This window comes from Asparagus officinalis, chromosome 9, assembly GCF_001876935.1.
Source record: "Asparagus officinalis chromosome 9, Aspof.V1, whole genome shotgun sequence".
NCBI lineage: Eukaryota > Viridiplantae > Streptophyta > Magnoliopsida > Asparagales > Asparagaceae > Asparagus > Asparagus officinalis.
In genome coordinates this window covers 2,114,045-2,123,322 of record NC_033802.1, presented here as the reverse complement: position 1 = coordinate 2,123,322, position 9,278 = coordinate 2,114,045, and positions in this window count along the sequence as shown.

The following is a 9,278-nucleotide window of genomic DNA, read 5'->3' as shown; positions in this document are numbered from 1 at the left end:
CAACATATGAGTGGACTTCCACTCATCTCTCCCTGCCGAGCCCTCAGCCGGCTCAGTCTTCTCCCCTGTCAAATATCCCTCTAGGCTTCTCCCAGCAAGGGTATATTTCACCCGGCGCGACCAACTCAGATATGTCGCGGGTCCATCAAGTTTTACGTCGATAGGTGGAAGCTCCACCTTCTTGGGTTGTGGCTTTGTCGAGCTCTCTCCCGCCGACAACTTCATCAGTTGCATCAGTGTTGAGATCTCCTCAGGATTCAACTTCTTGATGATCCCTTCCATCGGATTTTTGCCAGTCTCCGTCATCGATCCAACTTGTATTCTTGTGTGCAGTGAAAATTTCGGCAGCACTTCGACAGCACAACAAGAAAGTTAGCTCAATAAAAATTCCTGTTTCACTAAGGAAACAAGAATCAAAAGCAAGATATCTCAACAATGTGAGATATCAGCTCTTCTCTCATCAGTTCGAGGACTGACCTGTCGAGGAAACCTAAACAAACTATTACAATTCGAGAAAGAAGAAGAAAAGGTCATCTAATTACAGATTACATATCTCTCCTTTTTTTTTAATCAACACAGCATGACAGACAATCTCTGTCCCCCCCTTTTTTTTTCAATAAAAACTTCCCCACTACTGATCTCTGTCCCCTTCTCTTAAAAAAAAATTCCACGACAACCAGCACTTCCCCCCCTTTTTTTCCCTACTCCGGCATCCCAATCCTCGAGCTCTCACTACCTCGCTTCGCCATCGTCGACCTCATCAGCACCGCCGCCATCGTCGACCTCATCAGCACCGCCGCCATCGTCGACCTCATCAGCACCGCCGCCATCGTCGACCTCATCAGCACCGCCTCGTCGACCTCATCAGCACCGCCGCCAGAGCCTTCGGATTCTTCCACGAGCTCCCCGTCGAGATCCGATCCCGATACTTCTCCTGCGAGTTCGTCGGCGGCGTCTCCTACGCCTCGAACTTCGACCTCTTTTTCCGATCTGCCGCTGCCAGTCCAGATCCGGTTCGGGTCTACAAGGGCATCTACGACACCATCTCTCAGGCGACGCCAAGGCCGCCGTCGACCACCTCTCAGGGTTCACCGTGGCGAGCAGGTACCGATCAGCCTTCGAAGCAGGTAAGCTTCGTCCACACTCACTCGGATTTGTTTAGAGCTGAAGGGGGAGGCGGCTGAGGTTTAGGGCTCTGATACCATGTAGAAAGATTAGGGTTTCTTCCTCTCATTGATAGAATTGTTGGCTTATATAGCCTTACACACATATTTACACATAGGCCCTCAAAAACCCTTTAATTGCATTACATTCTCAACAGGTTTAATTTGATTAACTCCTAACCAAAATACCCCTCCCTGATGTTTCAAACCTTTATGAAGCTCAACTTTGAGTTATGGTTCTTTTTAAGTAACATTTGGAGAAGAACTCAAGTAGGTTTAATTTGATTTTTTTAAAGATTGCATTGGGTTTAAACCCATTAAAAAATGGGTTGGGGAACATAATAAAGGGTTAAAGTGGTCATTTTACCTCTAACTATTAGATTTATTTCCCTCAAATCTAAGGAGATTTAACTTGAAGGACTTCTTGCAAGTTCCTGTAGGATTTGAGGGACTAATATGTAATTTTCAAGATTTGAGATACTAATATGCAATTATTGAAGATTTAAGGGACTAATACCTAAACACCCTTCTTTTTGCTGCCAAAAAAAATGTAAGTTTGGGCATTTTGCACATAACCCCCAGTACATTTGAAACTGTCATTTAACCCCTAATATCATACCGAACCAGAATTTCGAATCTCCGGTCCAGGTAGCAACAAAATATCATCCTCTAATATCATCTAATTGTCAAATATAGGTTTACTTTAGAAGTTCTAGTGATATAATCAGTAGTTCGTAATGCAACGAGAGAAATTCCATCTACTGGTGTGAATATATATTATTTTAAATTTGCTTCTTTCAAACTCAGATTATATCAGATATCAAAAGAAGCTACGTCAGTAACGATACTTTAATAAAATCAAAATCTACTATAAATTAAACTAAACCTTCCCCATAATTTTGAGCAGTCATGCAACTGGTTATTCCTCCTGCAGGGTACTAATCAGGATATTGATATGTTCATAGTGGATGAGACTTTAGTTAGTGCCCACTATGAATTGTTAATCAACCCATCTCAATAATCCACAACATAAAAATTGTTTATTGCTCACCTTTGTAATGCAAATGCTCTTATGTGAATGACCTGGTATAATCATAACATCAGGACCGACCCCGGTCTAATTTTGGTTGCCCCTTATATTAAAAATTTGGTACAAACAATAGCGATAAAAATAAATACATATAATACCATTTAGCGTTTTATATTTAGCTAAATTGATAATATTCTCTTACAAAATCAATATTCATATAAGAAAAAATTACATTTGTGCTACAATTTAATCCAAAGAAAAACACTTCTCCTTGAATTTTTTTGAAGCGAATTCTTCAATTAAGTCATCATACTCGAGTTTCTCGAAGTATTCATTTTCAATTGATATCATTGTTAATCCATTCAATCAATCCTGTGACATGGTAGTGCGAAGATAACATATATGAAATCACAACAATCAACTAAACTGATGCCGAAACGAAGACTTAGCAATATCATTATTATTAAAACAATCAAACAATTAATCTATATAGCAATCCAATAATGTGAATGTCATCAAATCAAAGTTTAATTGAGATTATAATTAAAACCAAATAGAAATATATCAGATTATCGTCCATTAGGATTTTCGAGTTTTAGATGACTAGAAGGGAGATGAACTTTTTAACAGGTAAACATTATTTTATATTTCTATCTTTCAACTTTGATAATCTTCTTTTAAACTTATAGAGACCGTGAGAAACTAGTTAGAAAGTATAACTATGCCACCCAAATAGCTAAATCAAATCTAATTTCCAGTTTCAAAACAAAAACCTAGACGAAACCGCCCAAACATCATAACCCCTACTTCAACAACTAATATATATTCAGCCAAGATTCAAAATCAGAAATCTTAATTTCATTGCAAAACATCAAAATCCCAAATTTCCGTCCAAAAAAACCCCACATAAATTAGGTAAATTAATTGTTGAATTAGGGGTTTTTAGGACAGAAATTTGGGGTTTTGATGTTTTGCAATGAAATTAAGATTTCTGATTTTGAATCTTGGCTGAATATTAGTGATGTTTTGCAATGAAATTAAGATTTCTGATTTTGAATCTTGGCTGAATATTAGTTGTTGAATTAGGGGTTATGATGTTTGGGCGGTTTCGTCTAGGTTTTTGTTTTGAAACTGAAAATTAGATTTGATTTAGCTATTTGGGTGGCACAATTATGTCTTCTGACTAGTTTCTCACGGTGTCCATAAGTTTAAAAGAAGCTTATCAAAGTTGAAAGATAGAAAGAGGAAATAATGTTTACTTGTTAAAAAGTTCATCTCCCTTCTAGTCATCTAAAACTCAAAAATCCTAATGGACGATAATTTGATATATTTCTATTTGGTTTTAATTATAATCTCAATTAAAGTTTGATTTGATGACATTCACATTATTGGATTGCTATCTAGATTAATTGTTTGATTGTTTTAATAATAATGATATTGCTAAGTCTTCGTTTCGGCATCAGTTTAGTTGATTGTTGTGATTTCATATATGTTATCTTCGCACTACCATGTCACAGTTCGTTTCGGCATCAGTTTAGTTGATTGTTGTGATTTCATATATGTTATCTTCGCACTACCATGTCACAAGATTGATTGAATGGATTGACAATGATATCAATTAAAAATAAATACTTCGAGAAACTCGAGTATGATGACTTAATTGAAGAATTCGCTTCAAAAAATTCAAGGAGAAGTGTTTTTCTTTGAATTAAATCGTAGCACAAATGTAATTTTTTTATATGAATATTGATTTTGCAAGAGAATATTATCAATTTGAGTCCAATATAGAACGCTAAATAGTATTATATGTATTCATTTTTATCGTTATTGTTCGTACCAAATTTTTAATATAATGAGCAACAAAAATTGGATCGGGTTAGGACAACCCAAACCTCGGAGCCGATCATGTCTCTACTCAAATTAAGCTCCAAAAACGATAGAGAGTGGTAACATCACCTTATCATCTGCTCCAAGCTTGTTTTTAAATTATCTTCATTTTTCTACCTCAAAACCTTGTATACATCTCCTGGTCATCCCCATAGGTGAGAGCTTGAAGAGCAAAACGTTCGGAGTCTCATGTTGTTGAATAGATATTTGTTAAAGGTTTAATGTACCTTGTAATAAATATTTATCTGAGGTTCTATGTGACCCAAAATGGTCAAGGACTAAAATATGATTAGTAAAATTATAATACGCGCGATTTTTTATCTTGGGGCCAATTTCATGTTTCTTGTCTCAAAGCTCATTGATTCCGGCTTGAGATATTAAACGATCAAGTTTGTTTTTGGTTGTAAAATCTCTTAGTACCTAAATAAATTACTTTTAAAAAAGGTATATGCTTTTACTTTTGAAATACTATGATGATATTTTTACCTCGTCCTTTATTCGAATGCTCGAAAACTATTGTGGGACTCTATTATCGCAGCCGAAAGGCCAATATTTGAACCTAGCGCGAGCCCAACAACTGTGATTATCACGCAATCTTTTCTGTGAGCCCAGTTCAATTAATTTTGAGCTTTTCAACAGGCCGTATTTAAACTTTAAAATGTAATAGAACGATGAGTGTCATTTGTCATACGTTTCAACGTTTTGTTTTTTTTTTTTTGGACGCCGCGGGGGTGGGGTGGGGGGTGTGGGGGGTGCGTTGCGAGGCAGGGAAAAATACTCCTACATTTTAGGGGAAGCCTAATTTTAAGCCATCACGTCATTAGAAGGACTCATATCTTTCATGAAACCCTTCAAAAATTGGGGCTCACCTCATATCCAATGCAATTTCGAGAAAGCTGACTATGACATTCGAATCTAGAACAAATAAGAAACGAGCAAACTCACTCAACCATTCTTAGTAGGGGTGCATTTCGTCCGGATATGACTCGGATATGATGCTTATAATATCCATATCCGCTTACCCATCTCGTATACGGATACAGATATACCTCGGTAAGAAAAATTTATAACCATATACGCTAAAATCGGATACGGTTACAGATATACATGCGGATATATAAGCGGATATGCATGCAGATACAAAACAGATATGAGAAAGCTAGATAGTATTGAGAAAAATATAGTATATGCGATACAAAAGAGTTTGTTAATATGTTCATTATAATTGAAAAGTTAAGATTAGACATCTTAATCATCAAAATTAACCACAAATCCATAATCTAAGAATCGAAACTATTGTAAGAGTATGACTTATATGTATTCGGATATTTCGGATATAGATACGGATATTTCACTACAAAACCATATCCGTAATCATATCCTATCGGTTATAGATTTGAGTAACCATATTTGTATCCTAACGGATACGGTTACGGTTTTTTTCTCGGATACGGATACAGTTTACCAGTACCCTTAGGCATGTAATTTACTTGTTAACGAGCAGCAGCTTAAGTTAAAGAAAATTTTTCAAAAATATTATTACTTAAACAAATAAATACGTTATTAATCCATTTATGTGGGTGAATTAATAAACCCCTCACTTTAAGTGGTTCTCTTTTTCAACAAATCAAAGGACTATCTTAAGATATAAGATATTCCAAACTTTTTTTCACTTGAAAAATTAAAGCGGGTGAACTCATTCTATACCATTTATAATTTTCTCAGTGATTGATACGTTAGTGGCTATATATGTGTTGGGGAATTCGAAACAATCAATCGAACCATTGCCCTTCCGGACCTTGTGTTGAAAGTAAGAAAGTAGGAATAAACCACAAATAAAGATCTAACCTTGTAAAAAAACAGTAAAAGAGACGAACACACAGATTTAACGAGGTTCGGCAACGTGCCTACGTCCTCGGGAGCCACACCACACAATCTTTCTATTAATTGAAGAAGAAAATACAAGCTCTCAAACAAGGGGTAAATCTCTCTGAGATTCTCTCTCTCTTAGCAGTAAAAAAGCTCTCTTTTTGATGTAGTACAAACCCTAAAATCGTTTGGGGTATATATAGAATCCTGGTTGAAACAGATCCTAGCATAAAATAGGAAACATTCGATATTCTGCGTCGCGGTCGACCGCTTGCAAGGTCGGCTCGACCGTCAGCAACGACGATCCCTATAGGGTCTTTGTCGCACATACGCGTCGGATCGCCGCCAGCGACCACGCGCGCGGTCGACCGGCCAGAGAAAACTTTTTCTCATGTCTCCTGCCAGTGCCACCGCGCGTCACCGGCTCTGCCACTGCGCGGCATCGACCGCACAGTCTTCTGACTGTCTTTCTTCGTCTTTCGCGATTTGCAGCTTTGGCGTCTACACACTTAGACTAACAATCTCCCACTTGCTGACCAAACCGCCATCAATGAGCTCAACCCGAACTCTCCCCTTCTCGCCATGTCTTCTTTTCCCCGAAAATTCTCTTCTTCAAATCAAACATCCCGATTATCACGCCGATCTCGTAGTTGGCCCGCCCTTTCGTCTTCATCTACTCGTGAGAAGGGCCAACTTGAAGCTTGCGCACAACTCCAGTTTCTCAATAGGTGACTGCCTTCGTCAACATGTCCGCCGGATTTTGACTCCCACAAATCTCATTAAGTGCAACTTTTCCGCTCCTCGATCAGCGAGCGCTATAAATGAGTATTTAACCGTCATGACTGCTGTCGCGTTCTGGCATGATATACTGGATTGCTGGGCCAACGATGTTATTAGCCGCGTCTGGCTATCACAATAAAAGAACTCCTCTCCCTTGCTTCATGTCCAAACTCTTCCAAGCACCCGTCTTCAACCAGATCATTCTCCTGCTGCCTTCAGCCTCACGCCGACGATACCTCAGCCTCGCGGTATGTAGACAAAGTCACAATCTTCTGCAGACGTGAGACCCAGCTCACTGCTGTCGACGCTAAGGTATAAACATACCCCGTAATGCTTCGCCTCGTATCATGATCACCGGCGAAGTCCGCATCCACGTATCCCTGCAGCACCAACTCCTTCCTCCTGAAACATAGTGGCTTGTTCGTTGTTCCCCTCAAGTACCGCATTATCCACTTTACGGCCTCCCAATGCTGCTTCCCTGGATTGCTTGCAAATCTGCTCACAACTCCCACTGCATGGGCGATGTCCGGCCTCGTGCAAACCATCGCGTACATGAGACTCCCAATGGCTGAAGAATATGGCACCCTGCTCATATGCTCTCTATCTGCATCTGTCTTAGGCGATTGCTCCTCAGATAACTTGAACTGACTTCCAAGGGGTGTGCTAACAACTTTAGCATTCTGCATGTTGAACCTCTGAAGTACCTTCTCAATGTATTCAGCTTGGCTCAAACTCAATGTCCCTTCAGCTTCATCCCTACTGATTCGCATCCCTAGAATCTGCTTCGCTGCACCCAGATCCTTCATTGCAAATTCCTTTGCTAGCTGCCTCTTCAAACTGTTTATCTCTTCTAAACACGGTCCTGCTACCAACATGTCATCAACATATAATAACAAAATAATGAAGCTGGACTCGAACCTTTTGAAATAACAGCAATGATCCGAATTGCATCTTCTGTAGCCATTGTTCTGCATGAAGTTATCAAACTTCTTATACCACTGTCTCGGAGCCTGTTTTAAACCATATAAGCTCTTCTTGAGCTTGCACACCATCTCTTCCTTTCCTTCTTCAATGAAGCCAACAGGCTGCTTCATGTAGATTTCTTCATCCAAGTCACCATGAAGAAAGGCAGTCTTCACATCTAACTGCTCAAGGAAGAGGTCTTCTGCAGCTACCAAACTCAACACCACTCTGATGGTTGTGAGTTTCACAACAGGGGAAAATATCTCCGTGTAGTCCACTCCTTCCCGCTGTTGAAACCCTTTCACTACTAATCTGGCCTTGAATCTCTTGCTTCCATCACTCTCCTGCTTGACCCGGTAGACCCATTTATTGTGCAAGGCTTTCTTCTGCGCAGGTAGCTGGGCTAACTCCCATGTCTCATTAGTGAGTAGAGAATCCATCTCCTCCTGCATCGCATGCTCCCACTGCTGAGATTCACTCACTTGCACTGCCTCTTCATAACACTCCGGCTCTCCGCTATCTGTTAAGAGTAGATAATCAAGTGACGAGAGGTATTTGGGATTTGGTTTGGGTACCCTAGATGACCTCCTAGGCTCCACGCCCTGGGTAGTAGCTTCTGCACCTGTAGTCTCCTCCGTTCTACGGTCAGAACTGACATCGTCGCCCCCATCTGGAAGTTCCTCCAAATCCATGTACTCGGATCCACCTGTATCCGTAGTGCTGCTCCCACTGCTTTGGCTATCCTTGGCATTGTCCCTGTCCTTGTACATCACCTCCTCATTGAATATCACATCCCGGCTCCTGATGATCTTCCTGTTCTTCTCATCCCAAAGGCGATACCCGAACTCATCAATGCCGTATCCAATGAATGTGCACTTCTGTGACTTAGCTTCTAGCTTGTCCCTGACATGGTCACTGATATGAACATAAGCCACGCAACCAAATACCCGCAAGTGTGAGAGATTTATCTTCTTTCCACTCCAAACCTCCTCTGGAATCCCAAAATCTAATGGAACTGATGGCCCGTGATTAATAAGGTATGCTGCCGTATGCACCGCATCCGCCCAAAATGTCTTAGGCAGACCTGCATGTAATCGCATGCTCCGCGCACGCTCTGTCAAGGTCCTGTTCATCCTCTCTGCAATGCCGTTCTGCTGCGGCGTCCCTGGAGTAGTCCTCTCTAAGCGAATCCCATTCGTAGCACAGAACCTCTTGAACTCCTCCAGCTCGTATTCTCCACCATTATCTGATCTCAAGCACTTCACCTTCAGATCTGTCTCGTTCTCGACCATGGCCTTCCACTTCTTGAAGATCTCGAACACCTCTGACTTGTGCTTCATGAAGTAAACCCACACCTTCCTCGAGTGATCGTCGATAAAGGTGACGTAGTATCTCGAACCGCCAAAAGAAGACTGATAATCATATTTTATTACAATTTTATACCCTCATTATCTATTTTACATGAATAAATATACCATTAATAATTATTGTTAGATTAGTTTGCACATAATTGAATGAAAATATAAATAAATATTATTAAATGTAAAAACCCCTCAAAAATCTCTCTTCTCTATTTTGTAGTATTT